We start from the raw sequence: 14,552 nt of genomic DNA, 5'->3' as shown, positions 1-14,552 counted from the left end.
TGCTGTTCTCATGTTTCTTTGTAGGTCTTTGTTATGCTAATCATGGATTTGCAAACCACTGTTACTTTTCGAGGTCGAAAACCCTGTGGTTTTAATGTATTATCATTTCTCTTTTACCATCTTACCCTTAATGATAGCATGAAAATTTTGTTATGTTTTTCTGAAATCAGTTACGCTGTGTAATTGACAATTCACCATCTTCAAGCTTAATTTGGGACTACTTAATCCAGTGACTCATTTAAGACCTAGATAGAAACTGTGGGAGAGAGACAGACACAGACAGACTGGGAGACCACAGAGAGGTCTCCCCCTGAGTACTTGTATAGTAGAGCATAAAACTGAGTGGCTAGTGGTGGCCATGGCCTGTACTTTGAACTTATGATCAGAGGAAGGTCTGCAGTTAGAATGAGGAACTGAGCAGATGAACAGAGGAAAACGGATTGGAATAGAGAAGACCTGTTCTGGTTCCCTACGAAATGGTATGGGTCAGAAGCTCACCTGGCTCCCAGCTCCATTCCTGTCTTCCCTCTGGGTTTGGTGCCATTCTTTAGAGGCTCTCTAATGAATTCCCTTGACTCTGCATGTGTTAGTTTAGACGGGGTTACCAAGCTTTGCGACTCAGGAAGTTATCACTATCACATCACATAAGCACTTTGTAGAGCATAGTAGGAATTCAAAAAAGTTTAACAAAATCTGCATCTTGTTACATTTTTTAGGTGCTTTTTTTTTCTTTTTTTACTGTTTCTTCTCAGTGGTCACAAAACCTCTTTTATTATTTAAATGTATTCTTTTAAGCTGTAGATATATGGTAATACTACACACATTCTTTTGCAACCTGTTATCATTTATAAAATATTACTTAGAAAAAATAATAGCAGGGAGAGATGGAGGGAAAGAGGGAGAGAGAGGGAGTGGGCAACCTTACTATTGGACTAATGGAAAGATTTTCCTCTTCACTAAAGAATCAGTTTAGATAAAAGACTTTTGTCTACATGAGGAGTCCAATTTCCAGTTCCTTTGGTGGTGTAAAGTTTTAGGCTTATAGTGGGTAGGGGAACTAGACAGAAACGGCTCCCTTGATTGAGAGTTGACTCTGGACATACATAAAACATACACCGGACATACTCCCTTGATTGAGAGTTGACTCTGGACAACTCTGGAGAAGTTGTCACAGGAGTTTGAGTTACCTGAGAAGGGTGGGGATCCTTATTTGGATGAGATTCCTAGATCACTTGGGAACATGGATTTCCTCCATATGTATCCCAACATGGGCCATAATATTCCACAAAGAGTGCTGGAGGCAAAAATTCAAAGGGATTAAAATTGGTAGACATGGATGAGTCCCTTCTTATGATGATCCCATGATCCAAATATACTGAATAATGCTTCCTTCCCTAGCCCGTATCATGCTGGGTTTTCTCTTTGCCAAGAAAAGGCCTTTGTTTTTGCCCTACTTTTTCCAGATGTCTCAAACTCTTATGCTAATCTAGAGCCTTCAAAATGGTTCCCCTAGGGCAGGTCTCATCTTGCATCTGGACTAAAGGATTGACTGGGAAATCCATGCTCTGACCATATGTCTTAGAGCCAGCCACCTTCCAAGTTCTCTGAGATGATTCCTTTCCTTGGCAGCAATGTCTTATCTTTCTTAATCTTGTCACTCTCTGGAACAGGGCACTGGGGTCCTGAAACTTGTTCTTCTCATCATTTTGTTGCCATTTGGAAATGAGTGAGCTCTGCTTTTCAGCTCTTTTTCAGCTGTTGTTATTAATGATTCCAGACTTCTTCTCTGATCCTGGAATCTGTGACTGGAAAATGTAAGGCTACAGAGAATACAAGCCAGTGGTGTTTTCCAAATGTGTATGTGCAGACTCTATTTCTTCTATGAATTCATAATGATGGTGCCCGCAAGGGCCAGAAGGATCTTCAGATTATCTCCAAACCCTTTTAACAGCTGATAAAACCCATATTTTATAAGTAACAAAGAAGACATGTTTTTTTCATGTATGGCCTACACAGCTCATAGTCAAGGGCCCCATGAGATTTCTGGTGGTGTTATCTCTCAGCTGTTATATTGACGGTACATGGTGAATCCTGTCACTTGGACATCAATAGAAAAGTGTGCACTTGACTACACTTTTAAGTGTAATGTCTAAGACAAGATAATTACAAGCAAACCTTACTAATTCTTGGTTACCTATTAATGGAAGAGAATAAGTAGGTGGGCTTACTTTGGGGAAAAAAGTGAATAATACATCATTCTGTAGTGCCAGTAGCTCACACAAGTGATGGGAAACAGTGATAGACAACTGGGCTTTGGAGATCATTTCCCCTGGTTTTCAGTTCCAGTTCTGACTCTTTTTGATTGTTTGACTATGGCTTCATTAAGCTGGCAATAGTCATACCTATTTCATAATGTTTTTGCTGTAATTAAATATGATAATACTTATAATTCTAAGATATTATAGATTATATTATTTATAAACCATGTAGCAAATGTTTGTTGCCTCCTAGAGGCTAATTTATAAAAGTTTTTTGAGCACCTTCTATAAACAGGTGTTAAGTGCTGGGGATAAAAGGACAGATAAGTCAAAATGCTTGCCTTCAAGAAGGCTGCAGTCTAATTGAAGAGACAGGTCTACAAATAGACATTTTGAATGCAATGTGGTAAAGGCAATTATATGGAGAGACATACAAAAGTATGGAAACAGAGGAGACACACAATTAACCTGGAGATGGAGGTGGGATAAGGAGAGGCACTGGGACTATGTGCCTGAGCTGGGGATGAACCAGAAAACAATGAATAAAGACATGCAATGCACACATTTTCAAGATAATGTGATATTCAATATATGTGAGTTTTCCTTAATTTTTCCTGTCTTTAACTCCCATTGAATCACCAACATTTTTCATATTTTTGGTCATTTACTAGTAATTCCAGGACTCAATTTGTTGGTGTTGGGGAAGGAGGGACCAGATTTATGGACCACCGTGGATTTATCATTGCAAATTAAAATTCCTCAGATTGGTCTTTAAAATATTGACCACTAAAAGACTAAGAAGAAAAAAATAAGACTAGAAAGACATTAAAACTGGGAAATACTGGGTGTTAAAAAATTAGATGCTGAGAAGTATAAACTGGAGGGAAAATTAAGGCAGTAAATATTACTGGTGTGTCCACATGTTTTAAATCTTGCTTTCCTGAGGTGGAAGCTGCCTAGCAACAGAGCCTCCCTGAGGCCCTGTTCTCCACAGCTGGTCGGCTCTTCAGGGTCTGAAGTTGCTGAGATCAGGGGTTATAGCTTGGGAAGGTCTCAGCTTAGAGCAGTTTAGTTGTCAGGATGCTAAGTCTCTGAAAGTCCTAGGACAGCAGGACCAAGGAGATTCAAGGCAGAGCTCTGGGAATTGGATAATAATATGCAGCTTTGTTGCCAGTTAAGTAGATTTTTGTGGACTGGCCTTGGAGCTTTACCATTCTTTATAACTTTGCTATTGGGTAAATTTATTTGGATTACCAACAGGGCATTGAGAACACAATTCAGCCATAAGATAAATTTAACTATGTCTTTTTCAGGCCATGAAGTGAATCTATGGAAGTCTGGAGTTTGTACCTAAAATGCATAAGTGCCATTTAATGATTGTTTTTTCATTTTTGTACCCTGTTGCTAACACACTTCCTGAGTATAGTGTCTTTAGAATCCTTTCAATGACTTTTCAATGCACAGTTTGGTTGACTAACAAATCAAGTAGCATCTATGAGATTAAGTATATAGGGTACTTTGCTGAGTAGGTTTATCAAATAAAGCTCTGCATTTCAAGATGCTCACCCTGTAGTCTATTTTCAAGAACAAACCAACACTTGGGCCAGGTCTTCAGGAAATCCAAACATCTGGATTAAAAAAAAAATGGCAGGAACAATCAATCATCCAATTTTGTCAACATGATGCCAAAGACCTAGATTATTGGAAAGGTTTCCCACCAGATGTTAGAAAGTCTTTGGATGTATCTAGAATCAGGACTACAAACACAGTCCAAAGAATAAAATGCATCCACAGTTTTGTGAGTCCACATGCATTTTTGCTTTTCTAGTTGGGACAAGGAGAACCGAAGTTCAGATTTTGTGGAGGTTTGCTCCTGTAAGACAATCATTTCAGAACGAGAAAGGAATATTTAGATAGTTTTTGGGGAACACACTAGGTGCTAAGAGAAAGCCGCATAGGATTTTGGCTACCTCTGCAGTGTAGACTACTGGTCTGGGATTGTGCCAACTGGGAAACACAGTTGTTTTGTGTAAAACAAACTGAAATTTTTGTATTATTCTGTTAAAAAAGCTCTTCTTTTTAGTTATAGAATAAATTTGTGTTGCTTTTATAGCAAAGAAGAATAAATTTTAAGTGTTCCTAGCTACTATTTATTAAGCGCTTACTAAGTGGTTGGCACTATAGAAATTTTCTGTACTAAACCCAGTAAGTTAGGTACCATTACTAGCTTTCTTTTGAAGCCCAGAATGCTGAGGCTTTGAGAAGTTCTATAAAAGATTCAAAACTTCCCCACCCATAAGTGGCAGAGTTGGGTTTGAGGTCAGTTTTCTTCAGAACCTGCCACCTGCCTTTTCCCCTCAGCCAGGCTGTCTCTATTGTGACAATCCTACCCTGGGGATCTGCGGCAAATCCAAAGCAGGTCAACAGTCTTCAGTAAAACAGCACTGGTGACAGTACAGCAACAATAGTAATGATTGATAAGTACTGAGGACTTACTGTATTGTAGTGGTTTTATTTTTATCTCTCATTTTCAGAACTCTTGCTCTGTTCCTACACTGTACTTTAAGGAAGCTAAAGTGGAGAGAGATTGAGTAATGACCAACATCACCTGGATCTTAAGTGGTGGAGCTAGTACTGACCAGGTGAGTAAAATAAAACACAACAAATATACTTTTCATTGTATCAGATTGAAAATCATAGAAGTAATCAGAGAAGTTTGTTGGGAACATACTAGGTGCTAAGAGAAAGCTTTTGATAATTAAATAGAATAGTCTCATATTAACATCAAATTGCAAGATTATTTTATGCAGTTTGAATAAAAGTGAAGGGTCTCATTGGTGAGGAAAAAATGGAATGTTTCAATGGGGAAAAAACTGGATAAAGAATATAGAAAAGGGATAGTGAAAAGAAATAAGGAGGGATAGTCAACTATGGCAAATATTTCATTCCAATATAATCCAGCAAAATTGATGCAAAGGAAATTGATAAGAATAAAATAAATTTAAATTTGAGACGTTAATCTTTAAACACTGTGATTTTCAAAATAATGCCAACTAAATCATTTGCTATTGATGTCAGAAAACTCAGGTATTTGGGGAAGATGTCATTTAAAAATTATGCTTCTACCACATACTGGTTATGAATTATTCAGTAAATGTGTGGGGGTGATATTGTTTACAGCACATTTCTTGCCAACTTCTGTTTGTCACTAAAATTTTTTTTAAACTTGAGGCAGCTTCATAAAGTAATTGGTAATAGAAACAGATGGCACTTTTTTGACCCTTTATTTTAGCTTCTAGGCATTTGCAATCAGTTATAAGTAAGATATGGGGACAGACAATATGCATTAAAATTAGCCCCATCTTTTTTTAGCTGCCAAAGAGTAGACATGGTCATAAAATTTGAGTGAAGAACCTCAGTCATCTAGTCTGATTCTCATATTTTATAGGTGAGAAAATGCTTGAGGTGAAATGACCAGCTCAAGGTCACAGAGGAAGTAAGGGGACCAGATCTCAGCCACTTAGTGTCAGTGATTGCTTGCCCCCACTCCCAGTAGCAAGGCTACATTTTCCATTTGGGGAGATTGAAGTGTTCATATATTATATAAAATTAGGAAATATTTTAAGCATGAAAATAAACAAGAATAATATAACTTTGGAGCATCTTCCCACCCAGTTCTGTCAATAGTTAAAACATTGCCATATTTGGATCACCTTTAAAAAAAAATCATGACTGGATAAAAATATATGTTTATAAAAAAATAAAAAATTAAAAAAAAATCATGACTGAGTTTAAGTCTTCTTTTATAGATCAGAATTGCTATATTCAATTTACATTGAAATGATAGCATATTAGCTGTGGATTCATTTGTAACTCTTTTTAAGTCTATTACACAAATACTCTCAATATCCTGAAAATAACAACAACAACAACAACAATAATAATGTTATTATTATTATTACTGGTAAGAGTAACAAGTAGCCTTTATTGTTCTGCTTACTGTATGACAAGCACTTACTTTGCATGCATTGAATTATTATTATTATTGTTGTTATTTTAGAGAGGGAGGAGGGGAAAGGTAGAGGGAGAGGGAGGTAAAGAATCCTAAGCAGGTTCCACACCCAGTGTGTACCCTGATGCAGGGCTCCATCTCACAACGCTGAGATCAGGAACTGAACTGAAATCAAGAGTCGGATGCTAGCCCTGCTTCAGGCTCCATGCTCACCACGTCTGCTTGAGATTCTCTCTCTCTGTCCCTCCCCCAGCTTGCACACGCATGCTCTCTCTCTAAATAGATAAATAAAATCTTAAACCAAAAAAGAGAGAATTAGATGCTTAACTGACTGAGCCAGTAGGGATCCCACACATTGTATTATTTTATATAAAATCACATTTTGTTTTTGTCCTAGAGTTCAACTCCTTTTCTTCTAGACAAATTTATTCTCTTTTGTCATTATTCTTTTCAACCAAAATAGGACCGTGTCATATAGGCCTATTTTTTCCTATTGGGCCACGTGGCCTCTGATAGCCTAAAAAGTGCCTTGGTATAGAAAGAGCCAGATGCTTTATTTTGGGGCTGGACATTGCTGCCTGTCAGTTCCATGACCTCAAGAGCAGAACTGGTGCTGGATTTCAGCCTCTACATGCCCCCTTATGGGAGCACTCTTGTTTAGGGGCAGTCGTTGATTTACAGTGGCTCTTCTGATGGCCAGAAAGAGAGGACTCTCAATCTGGGGAGTGAATCTGATCAAGACATGGCCGATCTAAAAGAAGAATACTGTGAGAGCATTTGAATTTGGTTTTGGATGGGTTTATTGAACTTATGTTTGAATATGGGTTACACCCAATGATGTTCTGAAAACTGACATCAAAGAGAATGAGGAAATCACACTGTGAATGAAGGCTGGGCTGAGGAGAGGCTGGGAACCCATCCAGGTTTTCCTCCAAGAAATCAAACCTTCCTTGGAACAGATCCTAAATTGAAATGATTGGATTTCAAAGCACATTCCTCCTGAAAACGAGATGGACTTAAAGCTAAAGCAACCAGGTAGGAGGAGTGTGATAGGATGTACCAGATGGTGACTCTGTCATCCACACTTACCGTGTCCCTGACATTACATTTCACCTACGTGGACTCTTCACCTTTCTCCAAAGCAGACGGCGATCTTTCACATTTCAGGTTGTCTGTTCATGCCACTTACTTCCTGGCCTGGAATCCTCTTCCCTTCGTCTACCTGGAAAATGCCTACGACAGTCAAGTTCAAGGAAACACAAGTCAGGAACAAGGTGCTTAAAAATAAGTGCAAATCTGGAGAGATAAACAAAATATATATTTAGACTATTCAAATTTGGATAGGATCTCAAATGTCGAAACTCAAAAAACTGGTACATAGGCTGTTCTCAAGAAATTATTAATGGAGTGAGTGAAGCAGATAATGCTGTGTACGTGTAAGAGACTTGATAATTTTTTGTTGGATTATGAGGTCTTCTGCAATCTTTTATCTGCAGTCAGGTTCCTTTATTTGGCTCTATCCAGTAGATTTTGAGATGCTGTGTGCAGTGCCTTGCCTGAACTGAGACACAGTGATCTGTGAAATCACAGATTATATATGTCACCAGCAGCCTGGTGTGCCTGTGATGACCCCAGGCACTCATATACCTGACAAGTATTTCTTTACTCCTGTTGTGCTCATTTACTTGAGGGTCTTGACCTCAGTCTTCTTTCTTGCTCTGGCATTCTAGCTCCTGGCTGGAATTTGGAAACTGCCCTGAGCCCTGATAGACTTAACTAGAGCCTGGGCCCACTTGGCTGTGTCTTGCTTTTGGCCCGGGGTGTGGATCATGTCCCCTTCTGTCTACCAAAGTTTCTGCTTCCACAGACTAGCACTGGGAATTGAGAGGCTCCAGTCCTCTCTGATATGGAACATTCCTGTGCTGCACCATAGTGCCGTAGTCAAGGGCGCAGGCCCTAGAATCAGATGGACCTGGGTAAGATTCTAGCTCCTTTATATTTAAGTTTAGTCAAGTTTTTCAACATCTCATGTAAATTGGAGCTAACAGTAAATCTTCATATTGTAAGGATTAACTAATAATGTAGAGAACACTCAATACTGTGCCCACAGAAGTGATTAACATCTCTTTGATTTCTAAGGTTAAGACCACTGGTCCGAAGCCAGCTGAACACTGGTTACTGGGATGGATACTTGCCTACTTGGAATCTGGTTATTGACCTGCAGAGGTCAGACCTACTGTGAAGTAAGCAATTCTCCTTCTAGTGTATCTTCTTTTTGTTTCTCTGTTTTCTAGTCCGATTCTAACAAGAAAAGGATGGGAGGAGCACAGAAGCATCTATCCGTCTCTTAATTTGCCTTGGCCATGCTAAGACAAGAAAGATTGATTATTTTAGAACACAGTAATTAAGTAGGCAGAATACAAACTGCCAATAATATCAACAAAGCAATTCATTAAGCAGAGTTGGTGCACTTGGTTAATAAACTGACTCTAAACAAAAGTTTGCCATGGGCAAGCCAAAATTTTGCATAATTCATCTAAAGATGAAGGAGAGGTGACTTTATTTTTAAAGTGTTTCTAGATATTACTCATAAATGAGTATGGAATAAATACTCTTAGAAATGAATCAGGGTATTTCTCTAGAAGGAGTTACCCCTTAAAATGGTACTCGAATTGTGAGGAAATTTCACTTGTGCTCAGCACATTTCATTGTCTCCTTTCAGTGAGGTGGTAACTCCGACTCTTTTTTTTTCTTTTAATTAATTTATTTATTTGACAGAGAGATCACAAGTAGGCAGAGAGGCAGGCAGAGACTGAGGGGGAAGCAGGCTCCCAGCTGAGCAGAAAGCCTGATGCGCAGCTCGATCCCAGGACCCTGGGATCATGACCTGAGCTGAAATCAGAGGCTTTAACCCACTCAGCCACCCAGGCACTCCTCAGTGATGTGGTAAAACAACCACACATCTTGGAGTCAGAAAGACATGGCTTTGAATTCCACTCCAACATAAACTTACTATCACTGGACCTCAGTTTTCTCCTAGGTGAAATAGCTTTAGTTTCCTCTATTTTTTTCAAGATGGTTGTATGATTAAATGTGATAATGTATTATGGTTAAATATGATAATGTATTCTAAGTGATTTTCATCGGGCCAGGTCCAGTTTCTACTCTTTTATCTTTGCCTTCCAAATCTATATGGAAGCATACTTACATTGAATAAACTTAGGGAAATCACACATCTCCTCATCTGAAAGCTGTTCTGCATTTATCCCCCCATACAAGAAACATCAATGTGCTCTAATATTCTAGCATAGGGCTTGCTGACACTGTGATCCATTCTACTTTGGGGCAGTGCAATTCACTTTTGGGGTGGGGAGGAGGATAAGGGAAGTAAAGTGATTGAACTCATTGACTTGGAGGAACAGGAAAAGGAGGGTTACTGAGCATGTGCTACTATGAGTGAAGTTGTTACCATAGACTATCCATTGCACAGATAATCACTGAGTGCCTAGTACAAGTAAGGCACTGTTCTTGGTGCCGAGGATACAGCAGTGAACACAACAGGTTAAGTCCCTGGTCTCAAGTTGCTTAAGTGTTAGTGGACATCTGTGTAACTCAGGGAACTCAGTAAAGTGTAGAGTGCTATTGACAGTGGTCATAATGTTAAGAAAAATAGAGCAAAATATGAGTGATGAGGAGTGCTGGGATGGGTGCAGTATTTCTATCTTACATAGTGTGGCCCAGAGAAGGACTCTGATGACATTTGGGCAGGAGTCTGAAGGGAGTGAAAGTGAGTTTGGAGATATTGAGCCCAAGAGCATTCCATGCAGAGAAATAAGTTGCAAAGGTTCTTGAGGATGGAGGGAACATGGACTTGTTAGAGACTATCGAGGATTGGTGTGACTGGAGCAAGAATGAGCCCTTAAAAGGGGGGCTCAGAGAAATGAGGCACGAGTGGGCTGTTGTTCCCAGAAGAGCGGTTTGCAAATGTGTGGGGTATTTTCGGTTGTTGGAATGAATGGGATGTGGTATTGTTACGGAATGGATGGAGATCAGAGACGTTGGGTATACTGCAATAAGTGGGATGGTCCTGCACAGTGAAGAATTGTCCTACATCTTGTCCAACTTTCAAGTATCTGAATGGGTATACCTGTAGTATAGGGCTGCCACATACAGTTGTGTAGATTGTGGATTATGGGATTTTTGGAAGCACCACTGACATAGCTCTGCCTGGCGTGGTGACCCCATATGACAATGTTGTAGACAATATGTATAGATATAAGTGACCCGCTTGCACACAGTTAAAAAAAACTTTGTAATTTTCTGAGTTTGCACCCTAACTCCATTTTACATATAAACAAAAAGCTTATATTTTGCAGCATTATATAATTTCTGAATTTCTTAGGAATGCAATTACTGTATAAATACAAGAAACTTTACCAAGAATTGTTCCCTATTGTATCAGTCAGGTTTCAGTAAGAAGAGTGAAATCCTATGGTAATTTAAGCAGACAAAATTTATTAATCTAAAGTATTATTAACTATAACATGGAATGAGAATGAGGGATTCATTGGTAAGAACAGAACTCAAAGAAATAAATGAATGGCAGATATAATGATCAGTACTATCTCTAGTTAAGAGAGAATATACAAGGAAGAACCACCACTCTGGGTGAGGGGATGTTAAGAGACACTATTTGTTGAACAACACAATCATGAATTACTGAATGGTAAAGAAGTTGCTTTTGCACTGGCAGAACTTGCTGGAACTTGCCAGAAAATCAGGTGCTGGGGAAAACCTTTCTATGGAAATGTCTCTCTGAGGCATTCTGCTATGAGACTAAATAAGAGGTATGCCTGAGGAACGGTTGTCTGCTGGCTGTTGTCTGCTGGATGTCTGACTGCTGTTCATTGCCTGAGCTAGCTAAAGCCCTGGGGGAGGAAATGGCTTATAGGATCTATCATAGTGGCTGCCAGAATCATTTTGTCTGAGAAGAGAGAATAGATAACCCAATCTCTGCTCCCCCCACCCTCTTATCTTCTGCAACTGTCTTCTGTTGACCAAACTCAACTGGAAACTAGCAGGCTAGTGAGTTTGGGTCATTCTGACCACAAGAGTCAGCTAGCTGAGCCAAAGACCAGAGCAGAGAAAGATCTATAATGGATTTGAATGGGAAGCAAATGGACAATATAGAATTGGATCAATTCTAAAAAAAAAGAAAATTAAAAAAATGACAATTGCCTCAAAGTCCTCTGTTTGATTTGTTATTGCATATGAGATAACTCAACAATGAAGCTTATTCTAGAAGACATTTTTGAAAGGTAGTCTCTCTGACCCCATAAAGTCATAAAGAGGATACGAAGGGCTGGCAGGTCAAGAGAAACTCTGCTACGCTTCTTTCCTGAGCTGTCTCACACTTTCTGGCCCCAGGGGCTGTGCTCTTCCCCTTTCCCCTCATTACCCTAGAACTTGCACTTCATATTTGTAACTGGGACCTTTAATATGAGAGATCCATCCAGATTTTAATCTTCTTCCATCTATGTCATCAAAACATCACATTATTCTCACATGGAGTTGAACTAATTTGAAGAAGAGATTTATGCCAAGCCACTCGTGTGTATTAGCCATTGTTGCTAAGGGAAACAATTTTTCTTTCTTAAATCTCACAAACATCTTTAAGTGTTTCAAGGCTTATCATTTAAAAGTGGGATTAGAACTATTGTATATTCTTAGCCATCTCCAGAGATGGAAAAGGACCAATGAATCATAACCATGTGCTTATATTGATCTGAAGCTTTCCAGTTGTGGAAAGATAGAAAAGGCTATCTTGAGAGACAGTGAGGTCCCCCTCATCATAAGTGTTTGGTTATTAACTGTAGAGGGAAGTTGTAGAGCAGATTTAAGTTTTGGGTGTATGGTTGACCCTATTATCTTTTTCAGATCCCTGCCAATTCTGAAACTCCCTGATAGTGTATGATGAACTTTTCCTTCATCTGGGTTCCTGAGAGATAATTAACAGAGTAGAGCTCTCCAGCAACCCCCTAATGGAAACACAGCCTAAGTGAGAATGAACTTTTGAACTACTCAGGTTTTGGGATGATTTTTACTGCAGCATGGGTATGCTGGTACTCCAGCATGGGTATGGCCTGGTACCCAGCCAGCCCTGATGGATACAGGCATCCTTCATAACAAACAGAGTTAGGGTTTACTCCCTTTCCTGATTCTTCTACCCAGGGCACCATTTCCTAAGGACCCACTGTTCATCAAGAAAATCTACTGGATCCTAAAACAGACAGCCTGGCCACTTAAATCTCAGTTTGTAGAATATGGTTTATCTGTGGTTCCATTCACCGTTCCAAACACTTCCCATTTTAACCCAAGCTATTTCCTTGGGGATAGAGCGTATACTACTCTTCTGGCTTGTGTACCTGCAGCTTTAGGTGGAGGAAGGCTTTGCCTCCAAACCTCACTCTGGAGACCTATCCCTGCAGAGGCTAGTTTGCATAATCTCCCTGCCAGTGTATGAGCACCAGCTAGTGCCAGTCTCTGAGCTTGAACACTCTCTACAGTGGCGTCAGAGTTGATGAGTGCTCATGATAGGATGAGATCGAATTTCCCAGTTTTTTTAGGTTAGCCTGACATGAAGTCTAGAGTTCAAGCATGTACTAAAACTTATACTCAAAATTATTAGTTTTAGATGCACTCTTTCTAAGGAAAATAACTCAGGAGTGCTGTGAAAGGGGCCTGGGGAGACTAATACCTTCTGAGAACATCTACGTCATGATGTTCATGTCATAAATCATATGGGGCAGCTGCGATTCTTACAAACTAATGGCTAAGAAATTTACCTCCTTTTCAGTGACTTCTCAGTGTCTTCCTGCAGGCAAGCACCCAGGGGCAATCACAAGCCGGCGTGAATCATGGAGCACAACTGCGTGTCCCTCATTTGTTGTAGGGCTCTGCGCAAGGAGAGGAGGACAAGCAAGCAGGAACAAAGAGGGCGGCTCTCATGTCCTTGAGCCACTATCAACAAATTGGAGATAATTACAGTCAGGACACTTGAGAAATTGAACCAAAAAGTTCATCCTCTGATATTGAATTTTAAGGTGATTTTTAGTCATGTAACAGGGTAAAAGGAGGTCAGTTTGAAAACATGGCAAGGTAGGAATGTTGGTGCGAGGTTTTCTAGAGCAACTTATTTAACTGGGAGATTGCCTGAGAACCTTTTAAGAAATACCAGGAGGTCTTGAAGAATTGTTTCATTTTCCCCAATATTTGTTTCCTGTGAAATTTGTTCTGCTGAACCTTCAAAACAGAATGGGAAATATATTTTTTTCTTCATTTTCAGTCAATGACTGTGACATAAAAAATTCAGATTTAGTACATTGCCACACCCCCCAAATATACTGACTCCTATTTTATCTTGCAATTTGTGTGGACTCCAATAAGCTGCTTCTCTTCCTGAATTTTGTGTGTATTGATCCAGAATAATTTTTTGATTATTTTTAGATTGAAGGCACAAGAAACGTTTCCATTTAAAACACAAGAGAAAAAAAAAAAAAGACATGAGGCTGTAGCAGGATCGATAACTGAAAACCTTTTTCCTGACAGCACAGGTATTGTGGTGTATTTTGTTTTAATTTAAAACAAAAAATTGGAAATGATTTAATTCCAGTTTATATGTCTTGTCTTTACCATGTGGCATGTAACAGAACACTTAAAGATGAGATATTTTATTCTTTATTAAATGACTGGATAAATTAAACTGTATTTGTAAGTAACTTATTTGTGCATCTGTGTGTGTGTGTGTGTGTGTGTTTACAGAATTCAGTGACTTTGTATCCTGTGACCACGATGACATTGTATCTCTCTCCCCTCACCCTCAAATTACTCAACAAGATGGATGTCCTATAGATAACAGCTTCAGTTCTAATGGAAAGAAATTATTTATTGGACGAACTACAGCGTGTTCGAACTGCTAAATGAGTAACAAGGATTTGTAAAGAGCCGTAACAGACTTGAAATCAGGAATTGTGGGTTCAAGTCCCAGCTCTGACATTAACTGCTGTTAACCTGTCACTGAGACCCTTGAGCCTTAGTTTCTTATCTGTGAAGAGGAGGTGATAACATTTCTCAAATCTACTCTGTCTTGCCTGATTTTTCAGGGCATGCTCTTTCATTTACATAGAACAGTCTTAGGGCCTTCCTGCCTACTTCTGCCCAGCAAACTCATTTGGAGCATCAAGAATCCAGCGAAGCAGCTTCTTTTCCTCTCCAGCCTCCCA

General features: G+C 39.3%; 1 long non-coding RNA gene across 2 annotated transcripts in view; it reads left to right on the top strand.

The window, feature by feature from the left end:
* Positions 1 to 13,427, top strand: part of LOC116596565 — a 55,720-nt gene extending 42,293 nt beyond the window's left edge. The window contains exons 2-5 of one of the 2 annotated variants that reach the window (XR_004288182.1): positions 4,793 to 4,900; positions 8,410 to 8,513; positions 12,208 to 12,328; positions 13,151 to 13,427. This is a non-coding gene — a long non-coding RNA (uncharacterized LOC116596565). The remainder of the gene's footprint in view (positions 1 to 4,792; positions 4,901 to 8,409; positions 8,514 to 12,207; positions 12,329 to 13,150) is intronic. The other variant, XR_004288181.1, reaches the window with a different exon arrangement.
* The last annotated feature ends 1,125 nt before the right edge of the window (positions 13,428 to 14,552 follow it).

The sequence above is a fragment of the Mustela erminea genome, chromosome 7, assembly GCF_009829155.1.
Source record: "Mustela erminea isolate mMusErm1 chromosome 7, mMusErm1.Pri, whole genome shotgun sequence".
In the NCBI taxonomy this organism is placed as follows: domain Eukaryota; kingdom Metazoa; phylum Chordata; class Mammalia; order Carnivora; family Mustelidae; genus Mustela; species Mustela erminea.
The sequence above is the reverse complement of the archived record's forward strand: the minus strand, read 5'-3'. Positions and strand labels throughout refer to the sequence as shown.